The 17,226-nt window shown below is 35.0% G+C and overlaps 1 protein-coding gene across 4 annotated transcripts in view; it reads left to right on the top strand.

Moving 5' to 3' along the window:
- Window positions 1-17,226, top strand: part of LOC112047393 (netrin receptor UNC5B) — a 142,508-nt gene that overhangs the window by 24,538 nt on the left and 100,744 nt on the right. For 2 of the 4 annotated variants that reach the window (XM_052882375.1, XM_052882372.1), the window contains exon 1: window positions 12,151-12,397. The exons of 1 other annotated variant lie outside the window; for it this stretch is intronic. The gene's annotated coding sequence lies outside the window, so the exon portion shown is untranslated. Of the gene's footprint in view, window positions 1-12,150; window positions 12,398-12,524; window positions 12,544-17,226 lie in introns of those variants that run through there. One more of the 4 variants, XM_052882374.1, reaches the window with a different exon arrangement.

Raw genomic sequence — 17,226 nt, 5'->3', positions numbered from 1 at the left:
AATTAAAATATTAGAGGCTCGTGTAAGCATGTATAGTTCGGTCAACAAGAACTGGCACCTTCACAGAACTCACTCAAACTTAGGTTATAAACCGACTTCTTCCGCTAGTTTAAATCATGAAAACTTTATCTCGTTTATTTTTTGTCATTAAATTAAAAATCAAACTGTTACACGCAATATCACCCCTGTAGTTCCCATTCTCGTGTGAATACGGGAATAAAATATAACCTTTGTCACTTATAATAAAAGTCCCGTATAACTCATAAATAATAAAAAACAATCTTTGTCACTCACTGTTAAGGTAGCTTTCTTTTAAAGAATTTTTAGGTTAGGAAAGGTAAAGGATAGGATAAGACCAGTAGTTTTAGAGCATGTTCAATGCAATAAAATAAAAATCAAATCTTTCCTTCCTTTTATTTTATAATATTATACTAGTCGTCACTTATAATATTACACTAGCCGACGCCCCAATGTTTCACCCGCGTAGTTCCCTTTCCCATGAGAATACAGGACAATGTGCAATGACACTCACAGATAAGGTGGCTTTCTAGTGGTAAAAAATAATAATAATCGGTTCTGTAGATACAGAGATATATACCTACTCCCCCTATAATACCACAAACTTTACTTTTTATAGTATCAGTATTGACAAGTATTCTTGATATATAAATGTCGTTCATCTCGAAAACCGCTTGACGTATAAACATGGAATTTGGCAGGGAGGTAGCTTATAGTTAGTAGATATCCGCTAAGAACGGATTTTGCGATAGAGCCAGATTAAGGAGGTCAAAGGACGGACGAAGTCACGGGCGTCTGATTGTATTAATATAGATATTATGAGTCTTAGATTAATAAACAGAGTTATGAGTGAATGTGTATGCCAGCTCTTGCTAACAGAACTATAATAGTTCGGCGCGCAAGTAGGTCTTTAACCAATTGATATTGTTTATTTAATGGCTAACTCACGTCTGTTTTAATAGGTTAGATATTTCTCTATAGGATAACATCTCGAGTGTCCGATGTGTTTTATAGGTTTACGGATGCAAACAAATAGGTTCGTGAATTATTAATAACTGGAAAATCTAAAGTTAAGTTCGCAAAATTATTTTTAGTTTCAACTAGCTGTACCTACCTACAGTTGTATGTGCAGTTTTCTTAAATGTTTGCCTTCTAAGTGTTAGAAGGCAAGCATACGTAACAAGTTAGTATACGTAGCTTAGTTAGTTACGTACCTATTACGTACACATACTATATGCGGCCTCCATGGCGCAGTGGTTTTCGAGGTAGGATTTACAAGACAGAGGTTCTGGGTTCGATCTCCGGCTAGGCCGATTGAGGATTTCTTTATTAGTCCAGTTTTGGCTGGTGGGAGGCATCATCATCATCACCGCCATTTAGCGTTCCGATACGTTGTCGCGAAGAAACCGAAAGAGGCGTATTTCATCCTCCTCCGAACAATTTGGCTTCCATCTTAGATTACATAATCATTTACCATCAGGTGAGTCAAAGGAAGCCCTTGTAAAGAATAAAAATAAAATGCCACAAGGTACAAAAGTAATTTCAAAATCAAAAATTAATTAACCCAGCTATACTCTTGTAGAAGTTTAGAGAAAATATATAACACTTCTAGTTTCTGTTAACCTGGTAGTTTGAGATTGTGTGTGTCTCTAAATGAACTTTATACTCCTCTGTCACCCTGGTACTTTCTCTGACGCTTTTGCGTTAGGTACGTGATGATTTCTGCCAATGCACTCATCATCATGCATGTAAACCGCATAAAATAACTTCCAAAACCGAAGTCAAACGCAACAAGGCTGGCTGGTGGGAGGCTTCGGCCGTGGCTAGATACCAACCCTACCGACAAAAACGTACCGCCAAGCGATTTAGCGTTCCGGTATGATGTCATGTAGAAACCGAAAGGGGTGTGAATTTTTCATCTTCTCGGACCAAGGCGCGTTTGGAACCCTCGAAACTTTGATTTTAGGTTTTCGAATAATTATTATCACCTTTACCTTATGTTTAATATTATTACCTGACGTTTTGAAAAAGCTGTAAACTAAGCCTATTTGAAATAAATGAATTTTGACTTTTGACATCCTCCTCCTAACAAGTTAGCCCGCTTCCATCTTAGATTGCATCATCTTACCATCAAGTGAGATTGTAAAAAAGAATTAAGAATATTTATAGCTGAAGTCCTGTATTATCCGTACAAGCACATTGAAGGGTTAAGGAAAGAGATGGAAATAGAATTGGGTACATACCTCCTTTTTGAAAGTCAGGTAAAATGGGATTAAGTTGCTCTAACGTTACTGTCGGGGTAAGCTCATTAACCCAGTGAGCGCTCGGATTACTGCGCTCCCTCATGCGTCGTCATTTTACTCTTACTCTACCGTGTGCATAATGTTTGTCGTATTTCCTTAGCGTTATAGTACAAGAGACCGTGTTACTTCGATTTGCCCTCAACAGAATTAAAACAAAAACACGATCTTTTTAAAATTGTGCGGTATCTATATGTATTGTATAGTTACTCAAAACTTTAATTGTGACTTAAGTTTGATAGTGTGTTTGTTTGCTTTGTTAAGATCGGAGGTGTCTGAAACAAAAAAAAAAACTAATCCGAATAAATTTTTACTATATCAACGCGTTTTAGGTTAGTAAAGATCAAAAATTTAATTGTTAGTTTGTTTATTTGCATTGAATAAGTTTTAAAACTGCTGGACTGATTTAAAAAATCTTTTTATCAATGAAAAGCTACATCATTAAAGTTTTTTTTATTCTTTACAAGTTAGCCCGTGACTACAATCTTACATGGTAAGTGATGATGCCTAAGATGAAAGCGGGTTAACTTGTTTGGAGGAGGATGAAAATCCACACCCCTTTTCGGTTTCTACACGACATCATACCGGAACGCTAAATCGCTTGGCGGTACGTCTTTGTCGGTATCGTGGTAACTAGCCACGGCTGAAGCCTTTGACCAGCCAGACCTGGACCAATTAAGAAACCTCAATCGGCCCAGCCGGGGATCGAACCCAGGACCTCCGTTTTGTAAATCCACCGCGCTTACCACTGCGCCACGGAAGCCGTCAAAAGGCTAAGGCCGTTAACATAGGCTAAATTTTATTCCCGTATAACCACAGAAATGGACACTACGTGAATGAAACCGCGTGGCCTTTGCTAGTTATTAATTAAAAAAATAATTACCTTTTATGCTGTTTAGGTATTTTTTGAGTAACTAAAAAATATCACAAATCATGCTTCTTATTATGTTTTAAATTTATCGAACACATTGCACATCACCAGTATCAAAAATACTCCGCAAACTATGATAATAAATTGCTAAAAGGCAAAGTTGCCATTTATGAATCAATACTAAATGATTTCCAGGTGTTCTAGGATCAATGGTCTCTTAGACTACAAGTAACTTAGTCCTCTATATCGCATTAACCATATAGGTCAAGCTTGTTTTGCAGAATAGATGTAATAATCTTATTTGTTTTATACTTCTTCCTTTCCTGCCTCATTGATGAAGTAGTTAAAGTTTTTTTTTGTGCCAAAAAATGTTCTTTGCTGCCTGGAAGTAGTCTTACACTGTTATTATGTCCGATCCTAACGGACTAAGGGTTTTGCTCTGTCTAAGGGTCTATTAGATAGACCCTTAGACTGAACAAAACACTAAGCGCTCATTCGCACGAGAGCTTTTTTAACCGACGTTAAAAAAGCTTTCATATATAGTATGAAATTAAATGAAGGTCTATTTCCAACGCTCAAAATTGAAAATGCAACACTGCTCGAAAAGCGTCGTTTTTTAAAAACGCTGTCCATGTGAACATATATTTGGGAATGCATTTGTTAGTTGAACGCTTTTTAAACGTCCGTTAAAAAGCTCTAGTGTGAATGAGGGCTAAGGCCGCCAAGTCAAGTTGGAGAAGCGGGGTGGGTCAAAACAAAAGGTACATACATACGAACAGTCGAGGAAATATAGTCGAAGTTAGTTTAATAAAGACAGTGTGTGTTTGTCAGTTCCTGACGTTTTAAATAACCCAAACATAATCTCAATTGAAAGATGGCACATTACGCAGAAAATCGTAACGTTAAAAACGTTTTTTGGTTACGCTTGAATGAATATCACTGCTTATAAATTTTTTCATATCGAGGCCTTTCTATGAAAATGTTGAATACTATTTGTCTCCACAAAGATCCGTCAAAATGGGCGAGCTAAAGCGGCAAACAGAACTGTCAATGGCGGTATAAAACTTCACGGCGACATCAGAATATCCCCGAGTGCGCAAATTGGTCGTAAAGTCGGCACCGGTGCAGTGAACCAAAAACGAGCGCGCATCGCCGGATGGGTGATGGGGACGCCGCTTGCATGACAATATGGATGGGTGGCGTCCTAAGCGTTGCAACTTGCATGTGATCAGCTTGATCATTGTAGCCAAGGCCTCTGACCAAGTCACGTGATTCTATTTCTACAAACACCAACCGCTTCGAAAAGTTAAAAATGTATCTGAATGATATATTCGATTGATAGGTTCATCACGTGACCTATCGAGATATTACGACTTAAAGTTAAAACCCTAATATTTTACAAACGGAGCCCTGAATCGAAAAATAGTGTTTCCAGACCCACCATATTTTATAAAAACCTATTCAACAATACCCCACACTATGAAAAAACCAGTAAAAAACATTCATAAGTATATGTAATAAGTACCCCCATATGTAACGAAACTAGTTTAAACTTACGAGTTTGTCGACATTACAGTACAAACTCTTGCTAAGTTACACATTTTTAGTACTTAGTAGTCTTTGAGCTAAACAACGGGCAGACTATAAGGGTTCGTTGTGGACTACGAAACCCTCACTCACGTAATATTGTTAGTTATTTTGTTTCTGCGTAATATTCACTTCTATTTAAATATATATTTTTTGAAAATTTTTGACAAAGCAAAGAAAATTAATTAAAAACGTGATTTATTTGTTTACCGCTATTCAAAATGCGCTGTCCGTAGCCATAGGAAAGTGTAACAAAGTGCAGTGGTCAGAGGCAATCAAGGGCGGTTAGAGCCTACGATTTGTATGGATTAATTAGCATGTCCGGAAGAAAGTAGAGACTGAGGGAAAGCAATCAGCGGCGCTTTTTAATTATCTCCGAATATTTTGCGGTCAAAAACGGCCGGGAATTCGGGACGGAAGGCAACTTTGGGGAACGGCAACCTTAAATTTCTAATTCTTATTAAATCCATTAGATTACGTTGTAATAAAATTGTCTAATAGAAAAAGGTTTTTTTTTTATTCTTTACAAGAAAGCCCTTGACTACAATCTCATCTGATGGTAAGTAAGTGATGATGCAATCTAAGATGGAAACAAACTAAGTTGTTAGGTGGAGGATGAAAATCCACACTCATTTCTTCTTTCTTTTCTTTTTTTTAAATAGAATATTTGCCCTATCATTTAAGAGATGACCAATATTCCCATTTCCCTCCAACTAGTCGGGATGAACTGTGCTGGGAGTGGGTACGACAATAGACCAACGGGGTGAGGATTGAACCACCACCCTTCGGTGATGAGTCCCACCGCTATTACCGTTGAGCTATTGAGGCTTATTTTTTCTGTTTCTACACGGCATCGTACCGAAACGCTAAATCGCTTGGCGGCACGTTTTTGTCGGTAAGGTGGTAATTAGCTACGGTCGAAGCCTCCAACCAGCCAAAATAATGTTTGTACATCTTATATAATATCAGTCACTGCCCACTGTGTCTGGACTCCTACGCTGTACCAGTTAGGGTTAACGGACTGGGTGGGAAATCAATATAAACTTTCAACCCCTATTAAACCACTTTAGGGGTTGAATTTACAAATTCTAGACTCACATTGTATTCCGTTTTTTTTATGATTTATGAACAAATTTTTAAAACAGTAACTTTAAAAATTAAGGACTTTCCATACTAACTTTTAACCCCTATTTCACCCCTTTCTTTTTTTTAGGGTCAAAAAGTACCCAATATTTTGGTCCAAGGTTCTATTTACTATTTTAACAAAATTTATCTAACAGACAGACAGACTTACTTTCATTTATAATATTAGTATAGACATAGATTACGTATTACCATAAGTATGATTTTCATATATTTAACCATTTCTATGACGCTTTGTACAAATAACACTGCAATGAAGAAATCAAAATAAAAACCTTATTTTATAACACTACTAAGTAATAATAATAAACTCCTTTGACACAGCAATAAAAATATAAATATCTGCCCACTGAGGATTCCATTACAAGAAACATGGATGTTAATTGGTTAAATTAATTATGACATATCGATTAAAATTACAGATACCGTTTATCTGATGGAGGCTCGTGACAGACGGCGGCCATCTTGAATGTGTTTTGCGTTTGAAGAAAATTACATTAACTGTTATTAAAAATCTTTTTAACCAAAAAATTTTACCGACACCAAAAGATAAATAATGTATTAATATTTCATTAAGGGTTCATGATCATCATCCATCATTATCAACCCATATTCGGCTCACTGCTGAGCTCTAGTCTCCTTTTAGAATTAGGGTTAGGCCACCACGCTGGCCCAATGCGGATTGGCAGACTTCACACAAGTAGAGAATTAAGAAAATTCTCTGGTATGCAGGTTTCCTCACGATGTTTGTCTTCACCATTTGAGACACGTGATATTTAAATTCTTAAAATTAAATTTAAGAATTAAGGGTTACTAAAACAAAATTAAATTATTGGCAAAAACTCTGTTATCAATTTCGGCGATGAAAATGAGGTATTGAAAAGGTGATAAATACCTCCGGGCCAAACACGATTGCGATCTCAACGGGTGTACGCATATGGCAGGCAGTTGACACAACCGGCTGTAAAATTCATAAGTAATGCAGTTAAACGCAAAAAGTTGGTTAAGTGGGAAACGATCTTGGACGAGAGTTCCGTATACAATATACTGGCTGGTGGTATATTTTTGACTGGTGGGAGGCTTCGGCCGTGGCTAGTTACCACCCTACCGACAAAGACGTACCGCCAAGCTATTTAGCGTTCCGGTACGATGTCGTGTAGAAACCGAAAAGGGGTGTGGATTTTCTTGTAAAGCTAACTTGTAAAGAAAAAAAAAACAAAAAAAAATACTCGTAAGCTCAGCAACGATTTTATTATTAAAGTCTTTGAAGCTGAGGTATTTCTAGACTACTATAACTCTGTCAGTCATCAATCAACACAATGTGTGACATTATGATTGTGCAGTGTATTTTAAACAAAAATCATTAAATTTATTTCTGAGTATATGTATTAAATATATTAAGTATATTACAGGGGTGTAAAAACACCAAGTACAAAACTCTGCGCTGAAAATTTGCCCTAAAAATTTCCTACAAGAAAAAAAATCTTAGTATGTAAATTCAAACCAGGATGTGCTGGCAAGCCTATTCACTATTTTAGTTTTTATAAATTCACTATTTTGACAATTGATTTAATAGGTTGACATTATTATCTACATATTAAAATAAACACTAAATCAATCATTCAATTCGATATCATTCAACTACTATGTGATGTCCACCAGTAATCACCGGATGATATTTTTACATATAATCTCAATTTTGTATATGTTAACTAGCATACGTCAAAGATAGTGAATTCGCCTGCTAGGCCGAATCTACATAGGCGTACCACTGGGTCAAACGAAGTAGTAGATTATGGAGTAGGTACTTCAAGTATGTGATATTTATAAGCCGCAATTTTTTTTTTTATTCATTACAAGTTAGCCCTTGACTACAATCTCACCTGATGGTAAGTGATGATGCATTTTAAGATGGAAGCGGGCTAACTTGTTAGGAGCAAGATGAAAATCCACACCCCTTTCGGTTTCTACACGGCATCGTACCGGAACGCTAAATCGCTTGGCGGTACGTCTTTGCCGGTAGGGTGGTAACTAGCCACGGCCGAAGCCTCCCACCAGCCAGACCTGGACAAATTAAGAAAATCTCAATCTGCCCAGCCGGGGATCGAACCCAGGACCTCCGTCTTGACTGCGCCACGGAGGCCGTCAATATTTTTACTAAGAAACAATGGTGCAATAAACTTTTCCTATCGAGCTACGGTACCCTAAAACACCACCCAGAGATTACAAAAAACACCAAGCAAAGGGTTCAGTTGTTTCCAATAAAAATGAGTTTTTGGAACCCGGCGAACGTTTATTTAAAGATCATTTATTATATCACGCGTTCATTCCAAGTAGGGGTGGCGTTGCAAAAAATATCGTGGTATACATCCACGATAATAATTATAATAAAAGGATGTCTGACTGACTGACATATATCAAGGCACAGCCTAAATTATAATTTGCGTACGTGTCTCCTTTATAAAAGTACAAACAAAGGATTTTAGGATATTCTTACAATGAAGGAGAAAACTGTTAATAAAAAGGAGAGAAAACTCTTATGTTGAAGTCTAATTGAGAATAAAAAAACATAAATAAAATAATTACATTATTGTGATTGACCATAATACTTATGGGATACATAGGACTTCAGGATTTTTGGATATTTAAATTTTATGATGGAAAAAATGGGGTGGTAGTAGTTACAATATACATGAATAAGAAGTTTCTAAAGCGAAAGTAAAGAAGTATGTGTTTATTTAATAAGTTTTCCTAATATATTTTTGTTTATAGTTACAAATTTTAATGAGAGAGAGCAAGTAAAGTATTACTTACCTGATCCAATACGAACAAAGACGAGGGCTTTACTAGTTGGTTTTATAAAGTTTTAAGTACTAGCTACTATGTCCTAATACAAGGCTAGCATAGCAATGTACAAATTGTTCTATACACGTGAATATTCATACTATTGCGGTATAAACAGACGCTGCGAACAAACAACAGAGAAGACCGACTTACCGTTATCTAAATTTTAACAGTTTAACAAAGATATTTGAGTGTAGAGAGGATAAAAAATAATAAATTCCGTTCAGGATAAATGTGGGATTTTTTAAAGATACCATGGGACATCTTTAATTATCGAGATAACAGTATGCTAAGTTAGTTTCGCAAGCCCGAATTTTGTCTAGATCAATTTCTACAAGAACCTACATACCTCTGAATATATTTTTCTTTATTTTTTGACATGTCTTTGACCAAATTAAGTGGTTTTTAACAACTATTAAAAGTCCGTGATTAATTTTCAAGAACACACATTAATAATTTTTTCTCACCGTACTAAGTACGAAAGTTGAAGAAATCCAAGCTCTCTTTTAAGTTTAATCTGACTGAGATAATTTCATACAAATTGATTTAATTGGATTTGGATATTAACATGAACAGACTGACAAGAAATATAAAGTCCTTTGTCCTATCTGTCACTGATATAAAATTTAAAAGATATCCCTACATTTCACACTCAAGAGTCTGAACGAGATAAGTGAAGGAACATTTGAGGAACATAGAGCCATTATAGACGGCGCGCCGAGAGACGCCGATGACAGATGACGGCTAAACTCCGGGGCGTTGAGTAATGAACTAGAGTCCATTACTCATTACCATTGATATACTGGAGCTCTGAGACATAACTATAAGATCCATGCACTTAGCTTTTATTCCAAACAAACCTTTCTCAAATTAAATACAATTTAGATTTAATCAAAGAAAACCCTTTTGTTTTCTTTGCATTCTAATATCCGAAATGCGATTTTTTCACAGAATTGCTAAACTGATTTTGATGAATTTTAGAGATACATAGAATTTTTGAGAAGAACATAAGCTACTTTTTGTAGCTAAAATATAAATTATGTCTAGTGAAGTAGAAGTTAAAAGTATTTAGAGAGTCTGTTATTAATCAAGATATATCACGAAAATTAGTAAAATTAAATGAAAATAAAAAGGTAAAGTTTGCACAGTTTTTTTCACGGAGAAAATCCTGTGCATCTTGCAATTCACAAGTCACTATGAACAAGAACTGTGTATCTTTGGTTACATATATCAATACTCATTACCTTCCGTGACTTGCTGTGGAGCTTTTATTTCAAAGCACACACTACTGTGCTGTCTGATGACTTATCATCATGTGGACTGAATACAAATTTTTGCGGTCGCGTACATCTATTTACTCTTATTGTACTATTGTGTTGGTCGACAGTAGCCTCATTGGTTTTGTGTTTGTCAAATATTTGAATCGTATTTATTATGGTGTTTGTTTTTAGTTTTTTTTAACATGTTTCATGCGTTACGGGGTCGTGATATCGTGCACTTTCTATTGAACTATATGATAAACTATCAACTAAACCATATAAACAAACTTGTATAGATACATTGCTGATTTGCTGAGCGGCTAAGAAAGATATTCATTAACTTATTAGCACATCTTGGATTTATATGAATCTTCTTTAATATCGCATAATTATATATTGCATGATATTTATTAACCGCGTTAGTAGTTAGTAGCCTTAAAGACTACATCAGCATTGAACTTTTGTTTACTTCGGCGTTGTATTATTTTTCTAGATACCATAGTTTTATTCATTTAAATATCTGATTTTAATTACAAAGCTTTTTCATGTTGTAACAATATTAACAGATTACACTATCAAAAACTTTCACATTTATAATATAACTGTGTCGTGTAATAGTGACTAGGTGAAACATCGACCATGTTATAACCTAACATGAAAAAACAAGTTGTACTAACTTCCTGAATGTTAATATCAATAAAATTAGTTTGTAAGCTACTCAACGGTACGCCCACAAAACATCTGTCTGAATTATTTGCAAAAAAATCTTTAAGTATAATGCATTTCGTATTGCTTGAAAGTGAGAGAATTATCGAACCGATAAACGATACGTTAATAACAGAAGCTGATGTGATCTTTTGTGCTCTTTTGTTACACGTTACACACAATGCAGTTGTAAATTTTTGGGTTCTTAACTCCACAATGTTCTCATCAATCTACGGATCCGTTGTAACTCGAAGCGGGGTCTCGGGGTCTTTTGTACCTGCTCCGTTCCTCAGCCCTTTGTGATGTCCCTGACATGTGCGGGGCTGCGACAAAAACCGCCTTGCGCAATATCTGCCTCGACGTCTGCGATGATGTGAAAATAATACGGAAGAATGTACGACGCAATATTACGTCTCCTATTTCCCTCGTATGTACCAGCCGGGGAGATTTTAATCTCGCCTAAAACGTTTTTGTAGTATCTCCAGATTTACGGCTAATCAATGGAGATTGGGGTAAACTAATACGGGGTTTACTTTTTTCTGACGTTACTATTTCAGATGCGTCCGACGATTATAAGTACGTTTGAGAAAATCTGAAGCAGTGTCGAGTATTACTGAACATTGTTAGTATACATTCATCGTGGAACAGACTCGTAATTGTATATCCAGGAGGATAAAATAGAAAATAAATTCTGAATACTTTACTAATAGTATTACATACTCCATAAAGTCCAATCAACCCGCACGAAATGTTGTGCATCAACGTTTCTAATTAAAACTGCTATCTTAGCAGTTTTAATTAGAATAGATTTAGTTTTAAGTGTGAATCCGGCGTCTGTATTTCCTGATACGTAAAATTTGTGCTCTTTCAAGGCAAGAGTGAATAGGTATCTTCTAGACAAACGCGTTCCAACTTAGACCGCAACATTGGTTTTCATCAAGCATGATTATAGTCAAGAGAAAACCTATACAACATAGAAAAATGAAATACGTTACTGGTTTTGCAATAGCTATAAAACCATTAATATATATTTTTTTCTATTTTGTTGGTCCAATAAAAATCCTGTCGTTAAGTTGCTAAGGATAATTTGTACAATCAACTTATCTTTTGTCTTTATTAATATTGTAAATTGTTTTCATATTGGATCAGTGCTTGAATTTAGAGTTTGCCACGATGAGGGTTATTTTTAGAAATGTCACCCGCAACCTTCGCTCCAGTGACTTCTAACACGTCGTTTCTCCTAAGCCCTTGACATGCATTAACACTTAACTGACGTGCACTTTTTCTGGCTCTCCAGATGTGAGTGTGTCATTAAAATCTTCTATGGCACCAAAAAGATCAAAAGTTATCTCCTCAGTTGGAGAGACTCCCTTGTCCCGTCCCCCGCCATTCCCAATTCCCCTCTGTTTGGAACGGTTAAGGCAGTCGAGTCGCGTCCACGGCGGGAGGAGGACGTATCCGCGTAACCGGGAATCCGTTCTCGAACTCGCGTATTTGTGGAAACTGTTTTCATTGGTGTCATTTGCATACGTGAAGTGAAATCTGATTAAGTTACGGTGTGATGTGAATTTGTACTATTTACTTGACTAAATAAATTGGATTCGGTGAATAATTTGTGACTACCTAATTTATTAGTGCTCATTACCATTTTGGATTTTTCTATTTGCGGTGTAAGTTGGTTTTCATGAATTCATTTATTAGTGATTGTTTATTGAATAACTTAACATTGTTTATTATGATTTATTTTAATTATTAATATTTCAATACTTTGAAGTGTCATTATTTACATGTTTTAGACTATTGTAAAATAACTTGGGTAAGTAGATACGGAACTTAATACCAAAAGCTTCCGTTAGTTAAAAACGTAATCTTTGCATTGATAAGTTTAAGTTTTTAAGTTACTATTTGTAGTTCTGTTTACATGATATATCTTTTAAGCAATAGAGGTTCTATTGTTTTGTTTATTTGATAATTGATGACTTCTTAGTAGATATATCGGAACGCTTTTTATATTACCTGTGATAGATACTGATTATAAAGTGATTAATTTAAGAAGATCGCTACTGCGTGTGCCTATTAGATATTTACTTTATTTCCATTTTATTATTTTTATTTATGGCATTGTACAAATAATAATAGACCGTAATATTTTAATTATTGTTATTCTTGTAGTGTAATTGTTATTATGAATTTACTTTCTAACCGTTGTCAGCGTCCATGTTCAAGTAAAATTATTTATTTTAGATATTACTTTTCCTTAGACGACAATGAAAAGAATCTTTACATTGGCTAAATTTCAATTTGTTTCGGCTATCCGAGTAAATACGCAGAAAAACTGAAAAATAAAAGATAGCTAAGCATGTAATCTATCAGAACTACTTTGCATTTATAATGTCTATCTATCTAAGTTTTTATACTATTATGACTTTTCTTTTTTTCTCTGTAATCAAGAATTTGTTTATTGTTTGTTTGATTAGTAAATAGGTGCGTAATTACTTTGATTGAGTCGTTACTCGTTAGTAAGTCGTAACGGTTATCACCAATCCGTTGCGCCTTTTTTATTCTAGTTACCATCTTGTTCAATTAAATTTCTTGTTTATTATATTGTTCGTTAGTTTGTTGATAGGTTTAAATTACTTTAGAAATTTTGTTACGTTCTGGATAGTTTCGTTGAATCTTTTAAACGTTGACTATTCAAACGAAAGAAAGTTTGGGTTTGTTTTGATTGTATCCAATTCAACTTATATTAAAATTCTTATTTTATTATAAGTTCTCCAGTACACTTTATAGCTTTTAAAAACTTTATATTTGGTAGAATACGATCACGATGCTCGTGATCTGGAGCGCTATTCTGTAACGAACATTCCAACTCATCCAATCCTCCATACAAACTACTTCATTCTTCCATACAAACGCATCCATCTTTCCATACAAACTTATCATACTATTACGGTTCAGGATGTAATACCTACCTACCTAATTAACGTTAAGTCCGTCGGTTCGTGCATTGGAACAAAAGTTTCGTATGAACATTTACAGATAGTATCTGAATATATTGTGTTAATTTACACTCCAATTACAAGCTATTAATATTTATAAGGCATCGGTAATTTGAATTCGTAACAATAACAATCGAATTATTTTTTGTTAAGAAATATTAAGAACCGCCTGGCGCAGACTGTCTGCCTACAAAAGGTACGGTTTTTGTTCGATTTATAACTGATTGTTAAAGATTTTACATTTTGATAAAGATAAATTTTAAGATTCTAACGTATTCATCATCATCATCATCATCATCATCATTATCATTACAGCCACTGCTGTATGCTGGACATATGGCTTTTGCGTGGATATTCTGCGTATCTATACTAATATTAAACCTTTCGCATTTATTATATTATTACAAACACACAATCAAAAAAATATTTTCAAAACAAAATAAATGTTTTAATTGTAATTTTATTTTTTTTTAATTTTTAAAATACGGTAAAATAACAGATTCATATTAGATCTCATAATGGTTAAATAAACAACAATAATTATAATTTAGTATCGATCGATAACTTTCTGACCGAAATTCTTATCAATGACAGAACTCTATAAATCTTGCGTTATCGAGAAATGCTGCTGCGTGGAGTTCTTATTATTATTAATTACCATTATTATCTAAGATTACCTACCGACAGTTCGTAGAAAATGTATAATTTGATTTCGTATTGCATCTTTGTCGGTAGGGCGGTAACTTAATAAGATACTGGCTAAGTGAATCCTATCAAAACATGTGAAAATGGGAGCCAAATTCAATATAACAAATGTGTTTCGATTTTGCAGACAAAAGAAATGATATCTAAATGGGTGCCAAATTCTATAGATTATAGAAGGTAGAATACATTAAACCTCAAGATTTAACTTGCCAAAGGAGATCATTCACGCTCCATACATTTTTGAGTTTTTTTTGAAAGTGCCGACTAACAAAATAAAATGGCATAACTCGTAAGAATTAGCCATTTGGAGCAATAGTTAATATGGCATAAAAATTGTCAGGTGACTCTGTACCAAGTTATACAAATAACGAATTCGAAATAACGAATCGTCGAACCTGTATAACTTAGTTTAGAGCCCTCCTCTTTTATGCCATATTAGCTATTACTCCAAATGGTAAGTTCTAACGATTCATGCCATTTTTTTTATTGGTCGGCACTTTCAAAAAGGGCCCAAAATGAATAATCTCCTTTGTGCATAAAAGTATCTATAAAATAATTTATATCGTTTTCAAATTCCTTATGTTATATGCACTTACTCTTTGAAGGATTTCATTTGGCTAGCAAAAACTAGCTACTTGACCAAATTTTACGTTTTCATGTTAAATAGGTTTTGAGTTATTAACGGCCAGTTTCTTCATCGCAAGTAACAGTCAAAGTAACGTCATAAATCAAAAGTGACAGTCTTATTCACTGAAAAATAAAGTCTTCTTTACTACTTACTACTTTTACTGTTACTTTAGCTTTACATGAAGAAACTGACTGTTAGTAGACAAAACTGTCCAATCACTCTCCGCGCGTCTTTACTTCTAAATTGATTGGCTATATTCCTAGATTAGCAAAAATTACTCATTGCGTTTTTGTCATCAACCCCTAATGGTTTGCGTGGTGCGTTTAAGTATCTGATCCCCACTCCTTCATGTTGTGAGATCTTTTCCTACAGGAGGTCATTAAAACTATCGGTGATCGAATCAACTCGAAGTAATCAAAGCCAGATTGATAAATCTAATAATATCTCATCACTCTGAAATCGTCGAAAATCGGGGTGTATCTTTGCAACTCCTTCACGCTGCAACTACTAAGCCGATTATGGGCTAAAATAGGCTATCCTGGATTACTTAACATCTTCCTGTGATCCCACAGGCAAAATCCATGGCACTAGAGAGATCTCTGAAAAATAGAATTTCAAGCGAACTAAGTCGCTTCCGTTTGCTAATTTTTTATACCTAGTTACCCAGAGTTGAGAGTATAACTCTACCACAAGATACGTACGCTCAGTTCTAAAGTACGTACCATAGAACAAGACAAACATACACAGACACACATAGCCCTAAAAACATAACCTCAATATACAATGTCGGATAATAAGAAATCTTCAAAAATGCCTACCTAATCTTAACTCTGTACCTTTCTTTTTACGACACACGCAGCCGCTTGATGGGTGCTCTTCAGATCAGATAAAACACATCCATTATGCGTTTCGAAAATAGGTTAATGCGGTACCCACATTATCATGCTAAGTCACGTGGTGATGAACGCTGATAGGGAGGAAAAAACGCTCTAATAAGGCGCCTGAACGAGAAGAGATACGTGACAGATACTAGATTGTCATTGTCAATGTTTTTTTGGTGATGGATAACATTTTTTTAAGTTTACTTCGTATTGAGAGGCTCTATATATATTAAGGAGTAGCGTGATGTCCAGACTTTCGTGATTTTATAAATGTCTAGCATACGCTTCACTCTTGTAGTCCCCTTTCACGTAGGAATACGGGGATGATATACTCGTATAGCCTATAGCACTCGGAGATAGTGAAGCTTCCCAACAGACAATCAAATCTTTCCTCTTTAAAATATTACTATAGATGAAAGTTTCTAAGCCCCGTGGCACTGACATGCGACCAAGTGAAGAGAAATAGACAAAAATGGAAAAAAATCGTCCAATGGCGGCGAAGTTCTCCCAGTTCAATCTCTTTCGTCTCATCGTAATGAAAGAGTTATGCGGTAAGTATATCCGGTTGCACTACTATTGCTTGAACTTTGTCTATTTCTCTACACGAGATTATCTCCTTGGTCGCAGAGGTCCAAGCATTAGGATAATAATAATGGTATAACAATAGTTTGGACCGAACTAGCTATGAAAAATGAGTGGTTTCCAGGTTCCAGATCTTTATTTGTCTTATAAAACGTAATATTTTAAATATTTTCTTCAGCATAACATGAGTTCCTACTTAACTACCTTTCAAAACACACTGCATAAGATCAAACGCGAAATTCTATGAAGCTAAGTTAGTACATACCTACCTATCTGGCGACAACGCGTAAAAATTAAAAAAAAAACACATGTTATACTTGGACAATTGACTCTTATAACCCACAAACCACAACTTCACTATGGTATTTAGTAGTTCAGAGAAACTTTCATCTTTCATGACGAAAGTCTGACCTTGCCAGGCTCTAAGATCATTATAATTACACAGCGGTTTGCTATAACGGTAGAAGTATAATAAACCTGATTATAATCCGTATCAAACTACTTTACAATTAAGAATTTGTTACTTGGTTAGCTTAACATGTTCAATCGCATTACAAACTATGAAAGCTTTATTGAATCATAAATTACCAATAAAGCCTTGGATTAAAAGTGTACAGTCGCAGCTAGTTGTTTCATTATTTCATACAAGCTTGTACTAGAGCGGGAAGCCGAAGGCTGTTTGTCCGTATGTAGGGGCCTTATTT

Source organism: Bicyclus anynana, chromosome 7, assembly GCF_947172395.1.
Source record: "Bicyclus anynana chromosome 7, ilBicAnyn1.1, whole genome shotgun sequence".
NCBI lineage: Eukaryota > Metazoa > Arthropoda > Insecta > Lepidoptera > Nymphalidae > Bicyclus > Bicyclus anynana.
Note: the sequence above shows the minus strand (reverse complement) of the source record. Positions and strands in the feature narration are given on the sequence as shown.